This window comes from Talpa occidentalis, unplaced genomic scaffold (assembly GCF_014898055.3).
Source record: "Talpa occidentalis isolate TD23 unplaced genomic scaffold, MPIMG_talOcc4v2.1 talOcc4.8, whole genome shotgun sequence".
NCBI lineage: Eukaryota > Metazoa > Chordata > Mammalia > Eulipotyphla > Talpidae > Talpa > Talpa occidentalis.
Genome location: NW_023605194.1, coordinates 58,915,590 through 58,928,924, shown reverse-complemented (window position 1 = coordinate 58,928,924; position 13,335 = coordinate 58,915,590). Strand labels below are relative to the sequence as shown.

Sequence of the window (13,335 nt, the reverse complement as noted above, 5' to 3'; positions counted from 1 at the left end):
TTCTCGCTTTGTACACTTAGCATACTCCCCTGCAGTTTCATCCATGTTGGCACAAATGGCAAGATTTCATTTTTTTATCTTGTATAGTTTTTTATGTTGTATATAATATACATATCTGGTATGTGGATATACCACATCTTTTTGTGTACTCATTTGTTGTTGATCACTTAGGTTGTTTCTATAACTTGGTTTTTGTAAATAGCATTACAATGAGTAAAGCAGTGCATATATCCCTTCAAATTAGTGTTTTTCCATTCTTCTGGTATATACCCATGAGTGGAATTGCTTGATCATTTGGTAGACTGAATTGTGATGTTTTGAGAAAACTTGATATGGTTTTCCTAAGAGGCTAGACTAGACTGCATTCCCACTAACAGTGTATGTGGTGTCCTTTTTCTACACACTATTGCCAACCTTTGTTGTTTGCAATTTTTTTTGATTGGGTCATTTTTGTAGTTGTAAGGTGGTATATTTTTGTCGTTTAGATTTTCATTTCCTTGCTAAGTGATGATGGGCATTTTTCATGTGACTTTTGGCATCTGTTTCCATTGACGAAATGTCTATTTAGCTCCTAATTTTGGGGGGGGTTCTTTCTTTTTGCTGATTTTATGAGTTCTTTCTAGATTTTCTTTCTACCCCCTTCAGTGGGTAGGTGCCTGCATTTTAATGATACTTTGTTTCCCTATGTAGAAGCACTTTAATTTGATGTAATCCCATTTGTCTTTTTTGCTTTAGTTTCCCTTGCTGTGGAGTTGAGTCCTCAAAGACATCCCTGAAGTCATTGTTTTGCTTACATTTTCTTCTATGTATCTTACGAGTTCAGGTCTTACATCCAAATCTTTAATACATTTTGAGTTGGTTTTTATGTATGCTGTGAGGTAGTAGTCTAGTTTCATCTTTGGTTGTGCAGTTTTCCCATCATCATTTGTTGAAAGGCTTTTCTTTCTCCAAATTATACTCTTTATTTATCCAAGTTAATTCTAACACTGACTGTGGTAAATGAGACTTTTGATACTTTCTCTTCTTTGTGTTGTATACTGGAAACCAGTCGATTTTTTTTTTAAAGATTTATTTATTTATACAAGAACTGGGGTACAGACCAGATGCGCGGGAGGGTGAGAGGATTCACCAGAAACAGAGTGGGGAACAGAACAGGCGGACTGATGAAATACACTGCTGAGGGGAGCAGCAGGCGAGACAGGAGAGGTCTGCCGCGCCATGTGGGACCCTCGCCGGACGGCCAGGATCGAACCGGCATTGCCGAGGCTGCAGACAGCTTCACAGTGTGATGCTCAACCGCCTGCACCACCAGGGGAGGCCCGAAACCAGTCGATTTTTATATATTGAGATAGCCTGCCAGTTTACTGTACTGATTTATTGTTCTGATACTCTTATTTTGTGTGTGAAATTTTATGTTGTATATCTACATGTTTGTATATATATATATATATATATATATATATATATACATGTGTAGATTTACATATATATACAACACACAACGAATTATCATGTCATTTGCCAAGAGTGATAATTCTACTTTTCCAATTTGGATTCCTTTGATATCTTTCTTTTTCTTAAATTAGCTCTCCAATGCCATATTGAATAGTAGTGGTGAAAGTGAGTATCCTCTTCATGTTTTTCACTATCAGATGATATTTTCTGTGGGTTTGTCATTTATGACCTTTGTATGATGAGGCATGTTCCCTGTTGTCTATTTTTTTGGTAGTATTTTGGGAAGAGTTTGAAAGGATAGGGATTAGTTCCTCTTTGATCATTTGGTAGAACTATATTGAAACTACCTTGTCCCAGGCTTTTGTTTTTTTGGGATACCTGTGATTACTGTTTCAATTTCCTTGCTCATAATTGGTCTGTTTCCATTTTTTATTCCTGATTCAGTCTTGAAGATTGTGTCTAAGAATTTGTCCATTTCTTCTAGGTCTTTCAATTAATGGACATAAGATACTCATAGGAGACTGTTATGATCCTCTGGATTGCTGAGATATCTGTTGTGATTTTTCTTTTTTTTTTTTTTTTCTGATTCTATTCATTAGACTTTTCTCCTGTTGATTATTGAGACTAACTAGAGATTTTTCTACTTTGTTTACATTTTTGAAGAGCGAGGTTTTCCTCTGGCATTTTATCTCCCCCCACATCTTGTTCAGTGAAGCCTGACTCTCTTCTTTTTCTCTCCTCTAGTCTTTGTGGATATCCAATGTCCAAGGGATGCTCCCTTCTAGCCCCAAGCCACTGGAGTTGCTGATTATAGTGTTCCTCCAGCTCACTAGTTGATGATCCTCTTGGAAGTGTGAAGCAAGGAGCATACTTTGTTGTTATCTTGTCCTGTCTTTCACTCTCTCTCAAACAGGTTCATCATTTTGCTTCTCAGAGGCTCCTGTGGCACTAGATGCTGCGAAATCTTTTCTTGTATTACTACTGTAGTTTGATCACCCACATCTGTGCTTTATAATGTATGCTCTAATCATGCTTAATTCTTTCAATGCCATCATCATCTCCATGATTTATTTTGATTTTAGGTACTTGCCATTGTAGTACTGTTTTGTTGTTACAGTTCTTCCTGCTGTATAGATGAATAACTGAACTTATAACAAACTCCAAATAGAATGTTAGAATCTCGAAGCCCAGTATAGCCCAAAACCCCAGTGCATAAACATATAGAAACTCACTAATGTTCTGTTTGCCCCTTGACTCATGATATGGTGATATTCTCTTATATGTTAACATAATGATGCTTAGGATACAATAGTCACTGGACATTGTCAGAGAATTTGTTAGAGACTTTACATAATTCATGTCTTGATTTCAAAGAGTCCATATTGTATACAAGATATAAATAATTACACACACAAACCCCTCCCACTCATACACATCCCAAATTAGTAAAATTAGTGTGAACACCTTTAGCCTCATCTACATACACAATAGCAAAGAAAATTCAGTCAACAGAATTTAATTGCCTGTTCTCTATACTTCTCTAAAAAATATCTTCCCTTAGATTATAAAACTGATGGTATAAAACATTTTTTATTGTTTGAATTTATCTTATATTGTCCTTAATACTTTAGTGTATGTTTCAGACTAAGCTATACTACTAAAAGTTGATCTAGTTCATTATAATATGCAAGAATTATCATTAACTGATTAGCAAGCCAAGATATATTAGTTTTAAATAAATTAGGATATTGGATGGTTAAAAAATACTCAGTTAAATGCAAGGGAGTTTATGAAACAGGATTTCTCTCCTGGAGGAAGATATTGTACCTCCTTATATGTATGAATGCTTATAGAAAGAAATCAGATTTTTATAGTTGGTTAAGGAAATATCACAATGTTAGCATTTTTCCATAAAATGGTTTCTTTATCCTTGCTGTCTTAAATATAAGGTCATTTTTCAGTGGTGGAAATTGAAATGCTTACAAAATAATTCAATCCCTCATTGTTATTCTCAAACATGATATTGAGACAAATAATTTCCTTCAGGTGCCACAAGATAAAATATAATATAAATTTGAAAATCTCTTCAGAAATGATGTAAAATTGTTTCATTTGCAGTTAATTCTGTGTTAATGATTTTGGCTAGTGTTTTGAATCTCTGTAATTCTTATTACTTCCAAGTTCGAATGAGTGCTTCTTAATTTTTCTTTCACAGTGCAGAAAAAAAATTACATGTTATAAATCTTATTTTGGACAGGCAAAGAAAGGTTTTAATTGTTTGGATTCATTGTCATTACTCTAATCATTTGTGATGCTGGAAAAATTGTTTTAAAGCTCTCTGAATATCCTTGCCAAAAATTTATCTTTGAATGTAACATTTACTCATGTATTCTGATTAAAAGTCTGCTGGCATAGTAAGCATTTCCAGCTGTATTTGGCTGTACAGTCTTCTCATTCCTCATTCATACAATGAAACGGGAATGGAAGATGTTTCAAAAAACTATGCTATGTGAAAATTGTGTACCCGTATTCTAATCATTAGAGCTCGTATGATATTTCTTTTAGAACATTTCAAGTAGTATATAAGGTGCTATAAGTCCACCACCTCTTCTTGACCTATGTTCAGAATGTCCATAAATAATCTTATAGTTATCCATAATTTCATCAAGTGACAGATATTGAAAAACAATTTATAATAGTATCAAAATTCATGAAATAGAGATAAATTTGACAAAATAGGTAACTCAATATAATTTTCCCACTACATATCTACAGCAATTCTATCAAAATTGCAGCAAGCTTTTTTGGGTAGAACTTGTAAAGCTGATTTTAAAATTCACTGGGAAATTTAAGGGACCTGGAATAGTCAAAAAAATTTTGAAAAGATCTCATTTGAAAGGCTAACTCTATCAGACTGGTAGGATTGACTAAGTAGCTAAGGCAGTGTGGCATTGATAGTGAGATAGGCAAATAGATCTATGAAACAGAATAAAAAATTCCAGAATTGACCACCGTTGCTTTAGTTGGCTTAGCATGTGTGTGTGGCTTAAACAAAAGTTTGTTTTCTCCCAGATTTAGAGGTTGAAAATCCAAGATTAGGGTACTGATATGGGAATATTTTGACGAGAACTCCTTTCCTGATTTGCAGATGACTGTCTTTTTTTAGTGTGCTCACAAGGTCTTGGAAAGAAAACACAAGCCCTCTGATACCTCTTTTTATAAGGGTACTAATCCCATCATGAGGCCCCCACTCTCATACACTCTTCTCTGAGTCTCAGTACATCTCACAGGCTTTATTTCCAAAACCGTTTTATTGGGAATGGGAATTTCTATATAGAATTGGGAAAAAGGGGACACAATTCAGTCGATAGCATTTGCCAGTTGATTCTCAACACAGTTCAAAGACATATCAGTTTAAAAAATTCATCGTTTTCTACAAATGGTGTTGACACAATTGAGCATATGATATGAAAAAATAAATAAACTGGCTCTGTGTGTGTGTGTGTGTGTGTGTGTATCTTGCATCATATACAAAATGAAAGTGTCGCACAGACCTTATATGAAACCAAAACTAGAAAATATTTAGGAAAAAGCAGAAATGTGAACTTTGATTAGGTGACGCTTTCTTTTCTTAGATATCAAACCAAAAAATGAAACACAAAAGAAAAAAAAATAAACTAGAGTATTGAAATAAGAATTTTTGTTTTTTGTAAAACACTATTAGGAACAAGAAAATACTTTCTCTCCACAGACCAATAGAAAACATTTGTAAATCATATATTTGAAAAAGGATTGATTCTGGTTTTATGAAAAATGCTCAAATCTCAATAATGAAAAAACAATCCAACTTTTAAAACTAGCGCTATCACAATAAAAATCATAGTTAATTTTTTTTTAATTGAAGTAATGTTGGTTTGCCCTGTTGTTTGTATTTTGGCAATATAGCATCCCCTCTTTCCCATTCTATTACCTTAGCAATCCCACCACCAAAAAAACCCATGGTCTGTCACCATAGTCCATTGTGCTCCTTCCCTATTTTGGGTTTGTACCTCCCTTGCCCCTCTGAATGTCTCCATTGTATAGTCAGGCTTGAAGGGCTAGTTTCTAAGTTTGGCTTTATCTGACCCTTTGTCTGGTCCCTCTATATTCTACATATGAGTTATACCAGCTGGTATATGTTTTTCTCTTTCTGACTTATGTCACTTTGCATAATCCCTTCTAGCTCCATCCTAGTTGCCACAAATGGCATGAGTTTATCTTTTTTGATGGTGGGGTAATATTCCCATTTGTATATGTACCCCATCTTCTCAATCCACTTACATGTTTTGGGGTGCTTATGTTGTTCCATAGTTTGGCTATTTAAATAGTGCTGCAGTGAACATGGGAGTGCAGGTTTCTCTTCAAATTAATTTATTGTGTTCTTTGGGTACATACCTAGGAGTGGAATTGCTAGGTCATATGACATGACCTCCCCCCGCCCCGCTTTTTATTCTTTTCAGAAGTCTCTCTGCTGCTTTCTGTAGGGACTGGACCAGTTTACATTCTCACTAACTGTATAAAGGGATTCTCTTCCTCCACATCCTTGCCAGCTCTTGATTTTGGTCTTTTTGAAAAGTGCCATTCTCACAGGCAGGAGATGGTATCTCACTTGTCATTTAATTGGGAAATTTGTTTTCCTTTTGTCGAGTTGTATGAGTTTGTTGTATATCTTTGAAATCTGCCCCTTGTTAGATGCTTAGTATGTAAATATCTTATCATCATTGAGTTGGGTGTCTTTTTGTTTTAGTTATGGTTTCTTTTGCTGTATAGAAGCTTTTTACTCTTAATTGTTTATGTTCTCTGGTTTTCTCTATTGTAAATGTAGATTATGTTGTGAAGTATTTTGCTTATGTTTTCTTCTATATATGTTATGGTTTCAGGTTTTACATGCAAGTCTTTTTATCTATTTTGTGTTGATTTTGTGTGTGGTGTGAGGTACTGATCTAACTTCATACTTTTGCATGTGACTGTCCAGTTTTCCCAAAACCATTTATTAAAGTGGTTTTCCTTCCTATAATTTATGTTCTCAGCTCTTTTGTCATGTATTAATGGTCCATCAAGGTGTGGTTTTATTTCTGGGGTTTTGATTCTATTCCATTAATCTGTGTCTGTTTTTTCTTCCAGTGCCATGCTGTTTTAGTCATTACAACTTTTTATTATAGTTATGCCTAGAAGGGTTATACTACCCTTTTACCCTCCTTTTTTGTCAGGATTGCTTTGGCTGTTCATTGTCTTTTTTGGTTCCATATGAATTTCAGTCATTTTGTTCTATTTCTTTAAAGGCTGTCATAGAGATTTTCATAGAGATTGCGTAGAATCTGTGTAATACTTAGTGTAGGATAGTCAGTCTGATTATGTTGAATTCTTCCAATCCATGAGTTGGGGATATCTTTCCTTTTCTTTGTATCTTCTGTTTCTTTTAACAATGTGTCATAGTTGTGTGTGTGTGTGTGTGTATGTGTGCAGTTCCTTCATTTCCTTTAAGTTTACTCCTAGGTAGGTGTGTAGGTTGGTAGGTATGCATGCATGCATGCATTTATTTATTTGGTGTGATTATAAATGGGATCTCTTTCTTTTTATCTTTTAATTTTTATTTTTACAAGAACCGGGGTACAGGCTAGATTTGCGGGAGGGTGAGAGGAGTCACCAGAAACAGAGTGGGGAACAGAACAGGCAGACTGACTGCAATACACTGCTGAGGGGAGCAGCAGGCGAGACAGGAGTGGTCTGCCGTGGGATGTGGGACCCTTGCCGGGTGGCCGGGATTAAATCTGCACGGCAGAGGCTGCTGACAGCTTCAAGCACTGTGCTCAACCACCTGTGCCACCAGGGGAGGCCCGGCATCATTTTCTTAATTTCAACCTCTGCCAGCTTATTATTTGTTTATAGGAAAGGGACTGATTTTTATGTATTGATTGTATAACCTGCCACTTTACTGAACTCATTTCTTTCGTTTTTTTCAGTGGAGTCTTTAGCGTTCTCTAGGCCTTTTACCATGTCTTTGTTAATTATAATAGCTTTATCTTTTCCAATTTGGATTCCTTTTATTTCCTTCTCTTTCCTAGTTATACTCACTAGGACTTTCATTACTATGTTGAGTAGTAATGGTGAGAGTGGACAGCCTTGTCTTATACCAGATTTTAGGTAAAAAGCTTTCAGTTTTTCACTTTTTAAATAAATTTTATTTTTACATTCCCCATACAATTGCGACCCCCTTATTTTGATCCCAATCCCTCCCCTTCCCGCCCCCCACCCCCCATAGAGTGTCTCTGGTTCATAGTTTTTTGTTGATTTTGATTTTCACTTTCTTATAGTTATTCATTTTCCTGGTCCCTTAAATTTAAGTTTTCTAGATTCCTGCTATGAGTGAGACCATCCGGTATTTTTCTTTTTCTTCTGGCTTGTTTTGCTGAGCATGATCCCTTCCAGCACCATCCATGTTGCTGCAAATTGCATGTGTTTATCTTTTTTGAATGCTGAGTAATATTCCATGGTGTGTATGTACCACATCTTCTTGATTCAGTCATCTATTTTTGGGCATTTGGGCTGTTTCCAAAGCTTAGCTATTGTAAACAGTGCTGCTATAAACATAAGGGTGCAGGTGTTCTTTGGAATTGATGTTTCTGTGTCCTTTGGGTAAATACCTAGGAGTGGAATTGCTGGATCATATGGAATCTCTATCTTTAGTAGGGCCAGAAATCTCCACACAGTTCTCCATAGTGGTTGGACCAGTTTGCGCTCCCACCAACAGTGCAGGAGAGTTCCTTTTTCTCCACATTCTCGCCAACATTTGTTGTTGCTAGTTTTTTTAATATGTGCCATTCTCACTGGTGTGAGATGGTATCTCATGGTAGTTTTGATTTGCATTTCCCTGATGACAAGTGATATTGAACATTTTTTCATATGCCTGTTGGCCATTTGCATTTCCTCTTCAGAGAAGTTTCTTTTTAGCTCTTCTGCCCATTTTTTGACTGGATTATTTTCTTTGTTTGTGTTGAGTCTCATCAGCTCTTTGTAGATTTTTGTGATCAGTCCTTTATCATTAGTGTTGTGTGCAAAAATGTTCTCCCAGTTGGTGGGGTTTCTCTTTGTTTTTGTTATTGTCTCTTTTGCTGTGCAGAAGCTCTTTAATTTGATGTAGTCCCAGCTGTTGATCTTTGCCTTCACTATCACTGCTTTGGGTGATGTGTCTGTGAAGATATCTTTGATGTGCATATCACATAGTGTTTCGCCTATATTTCCTTCTATGTATTTTATGGTTTCAGGTCTTATGTCTAGTTCTTTAATCCATTTGGGGTTGGTTTTTGTGTATGGTGTGAGGTAGTAGTCAAGCTTCATTCTTTTGCATGTAGTGACCCAGTTTTCCCAGCACCATTTATTGAACAAACTTTCTTTGCTCAATGCATATTCTTTGCTCCTTTTGTCAAAGATTAGTTGACCATAAATCTGTGGTTTTATTTCTGTATGTCTGTTCTTGTTCCAATACCATGCAATTTTGATGAATATGGCTTTGTAGTATAGTTTGAAGTCTGGGAGTGTGATGCCTCCATTCCCTTCTTTTTTTTTTTCAGGAGAGCTTTGGCTATTCGGGGTTTTCGGTGATTCCATATGAATTTCATCAATAATTGTTCTATTTCTTTGAAGAATAACATTGAGATTTTTATTGGAATAGCATTGAATCTGTATATTGCTTTTGGTAGAATGGCCATTTTAATAATGTTTATTCTTCCAATCCATGAGCATGATGTCTTTCCATTTCTTTGTGTCTTCTTCTATCTCTTTTAACAGTGTTTTATAGTTTTCTTTGTATAGGTCCTTTACCTCTTTTGTTAGATTTATTCCCAAGTATTTGATTTTTTTTGTTTCGATAATAAAAGGGATAGTTTTTTAAATTTCTTCAGATTTATTGTTTGTGTATAGGAAGGCTATTGACTTTTGCGTGTTGATTTTGTATCCTGCCACTTTGCTGAACTATTGATGAGTTGAATTAGTTTTTCTGTGGAGTTTTTGGGTTTCTCTATGTTTATTATCATATCATCTGCAAATAGTAATAGTTTGACTTTCTTTTCCTATTTGGATTCCTTGTATGTCTTTCTCTTGTCTTATTGCTCTGGCTAGGACTTCCAGTATTATATTGAAAAGCAGTGGTGAGAGTGGACATCCTTGTCTTGTTCCAGATCTTAATGGAAATGCTTTCATCTTTTCACCATTGAGAATGATACTGGCTGTTGGCTTGTCATATATGACCTTTATGATGTTAAGGTATGTTCCTTGTATCCCAAGAATTTCAAGAGCTTTTATCATGAATGGGTGTTGAACTTTGTCAAAAGCTTTCTCAGCATCTATTGATATTATCATATGGTTTTTATATTTCTTTTTGTTGATGTGTTGGATAATGTTGATTGAATTTTGGATGTTGAACCATCCTTGTGTCCCTGGAATGAATCCTCCTTGGTCGTGGTGAATTATCTTATGGATACATTGTTGGATTTTAATAGCTAAACTTTTACTGAGGATTTTTGCATCAGTGTTCATTAGGGAGATTGGCCTGTAGTTTTCTTTTTTTGTGTTGTCCTTGTTTGGTTTTGGTATTAGTGTAATATTGGCTTCATAGAACATGTTTGGTATTATCCCTTCCTTCTCAATTTTTTGAAAGAGTTTGTGAAGGATAGGCACTAATTCATTTCTGAATGTTTGGTAGAATTCATTTGTAAATCCATCAGGTCCTGGGCTTTTGTTTTTGGGGAGGTTTTTGATTACCATTTCAATTTCACTGCTTGTAATTGGTTTGTTTAGGTGTTCTATTTCTTCTTTATCTAGCTTTGGGTGATTGTGGAGTTGTAGGAATTTGTCCATCTCCTCTAGATTGTTGAACTTGTTTCCATATAACTGTTCATAGTAGTTATCGATTATTCTTTTGATTTCTGCTGTGTCCGTTGTGATTTCTCCTCTTTCATTGATGATCCTGTTTATTTGTGCTTTCTCTCTTTTTTCCTTTGTGAGCCTGGCTAGGGGTTTGTCTATTTTATTTATTTTTTCGAAGAACCAGCTCTTGGTTTCATTGATCCTTTGGATTGTTTTTTTGGTTTCGATTTCATTTATTTCTGCTTTGGTTTTTATTATTTCTTTTGTTCTACAGGTTTTGGAGTTTTTTTGTTGTTCTTTTTCTTGATCTTTGAGCTTCGAGATTAGGTTGTTTCTTTGAGTTCTTTCTTGTTTCTTGATGTGAGCCTCTATTGCTGTATATTTTCCTCTTTTTACTGCTTTTGCTGCATCCCATACATTTAGGAAATTGGTGTTCTCCTTGTCATTCAATTCAAAGAATTTTTTAATTTCTTCTTTGATCTCCTCGTTAGTCTAGTGGTCTTCCAGTAGTGTGGGTTTCAATCTCCATGAGATAGGAGAGTACCTTGCCTTCTTTTTATGGTTTATTTCTTGTTTGATGCCTTCATGGTAAGAAAAGATGGTTGGTATGATTTCAATCTTGGTGTATCTGTTGATGTTTGTCTTGTGTCCCAGTATGTGATCGATCCTGGAGAATGATCCATGTGCGCTTGAGAAAAATGTGTTCTCAGATTTTTTTGTGTTTAGTGTTCTATAGATGTCTGTTAAGCCCTTGCTCTCTAGATCCTTACTTAGAGCTTTAGTGTCTTTACTTATTTTTTGTTTCATTGATTTATCCATTGTTGATAGTGGTGTGTTGAAGTCTCCCACTACGTATGTGTTTTCCCTATGTCTGTTTTCAAAGATGACAATTGTTATCTGATATATTTTGGTGCTCCTTTGTTTGGTGAATATATGTTAATGATTGTTATTTCTTCTTGAAGTATTGTCCCCTTGATCATAATGTAGTGACCGTTGGGGTCTCTTTTTATCTTTTTGAGTTTGAAATCTGTTTTATCTGATATAAGTTTAGCTGTTCCTGCTTTCTTTTTTGGTCCATTTGTTTGTAGGATTGTTTTCCATCCTTTCACTTTGAGTCTATTTTTTATCTTTTGTAGCTAAATGTATTTCCTGGAAACAGCAAAAGGTTGGGTTTTGTTTCTTAATCCAGCCTGCAACTCTGTGTCTTTTTATTGAAGAGTTTAGTCCACTTACATTTAGAGTTAATATTGATATGTTAACATCTGTATTTGCCATTGTGTTTGTCTTTCCTTTGATTTTTTTTATTTAATCTTTTAATAACTTTTTTTTTGGCCTTTTGTTGTTATTCGTCCCTCTGAGGTTCTGGCTTTAGGACTCCTTGTAGTATTTTTTGGAGTGGGGGTTTAATTGTAATGAAATTCCAGAGTTTCTGTTTGTCTGGGAAGGTCCTTATTCTTTCTTCATAGAGGAAGGAGAGCTTTGCGGGATAGAGTATTCTTGGTTGGCATCTGTTTTCTTGGAGTCGTTGACTATGTACCTCCACTCTCTCCTTGCCCGTAGTGTTTCTTCAGAGAAGTTTGATGTCAGCCTGATTGGTTTTCCTTTGTATGTTATCTGTTTCTTCCCCCTTGTCAACTTCATTATTTTTTCCTCGTCTTGGATTCTTGGGAGCTTTACTATTATGAGTCTTGCTGTATTTTTCCTTTTGTCATGGAGGTTTGGTGTTCTTCTTGCTTATTGTATATCAATTTTGAGCTCGTTCTTCACGTTTGGGAAGTTCTCTTCAATTATTTCCTTGAATATTTTCTCTGTTCCTACATCTCTCTCCTCTCCTTCTGGGATTCCTATAACTCTTATATTTCCTTTCCTCATGGAGTCAGATAGTTCCCGAAGTCTTTCTTTGGTCTTTTTCCTTCGTACTTCTCTTTCCTTTTCTATTTTAGTTCTTTTTATTTCTGTGTCTTCAAGAGTACTTATTCGTTCTTCCATTTTCTATTCTGCTTTCATTGCTTTTCCCAGAGTTCTTTAGCTCCTCCATTAATTCTTTGATCTCCTGCATTTCTTTTACTTCCCTCTTTAGGGACTCAATTTCATTCTTCTGATCGTTAATTATTTTTCCCTTATCATTGTTTTCCTTTATGACTTCTGTCAGTTTTTTAATCACGGCAATTTTAAATTCTCTTTCTGGAAGGCTCAGAAGTTCTTCCAAGTTACTGTCGTTGCAATCTGGTAGGTGGTTTTCTTTTTGTGGTGTGCTTTTTTCCTGAGCAGTTGCTGGGTTGCATGTGGTTTTTCTACTCTCTACTGCCTGTTTTCTAATTTGCCGTATTCCTTGTGACACAGTGTTGCTGGTACTGACCGGCATCTTGGGCGAACTTCCCAGCTCACCTCTGGCTCCTCCGGGAGCCTTCTGCTGGTTTCAAGCCGTCTCTACTGAAGAAAGGTCCCTGTTCTAAAATCCAGTTTTTCACTTTGAAGAATGATATTAGCTGTTGCTTGTTGTATATGGTTTTCATTATGTTAAGACAAATTCTATAGATCTCCAGTTATTTGAGGGTTTTTAGTCATAAATGGATGTTGAATCTTATCAAATGCTTCATCAGCTCTACAGATATAATCATTATGCTTTTTATCTTTGTTTTTGTAAATGTAGTGAATTACATTGATTCATTTTTGGATTTAATCATGTACCTGGTATAAATCCCACATGTTAATGGTGTGTAATTCTTTTAATATATTGCTAGATTCAGTTTGCTAAGATTTTATGGAAGATTTTTGTGTTTGTGCTCATTAGGAAAATTGATTCATGGTTTTCCTTTTTGTCTTTGTTTGCTTTGGGTATTAGAGTAATGTTCACCTCATAAAATATGTTTGGGATTATCCCTACTTTCTCAGTTTTCAAAAGAGTTTGAGAAGGAGTGGTATTAGTTTATCTTTGAAGATTTGGTAGCACTCACTTGTGAACCCATCTGGTCC

General features: G+C 35.4%; 1 protein-coding gene across 3 annotated transcripts in view; it reads left to right on the top strand.

The window, feature by feature from the left end:
• PRKG1 (protein kinase cGMP-dependent 1) overlaps window positions 1-13,335 on the top strand; it is a 1,331,556-nt gene that overhangs the window by 1,115,119 nt on the left and 203,102 nt on the right. The window lies entirely within an intron of this gene.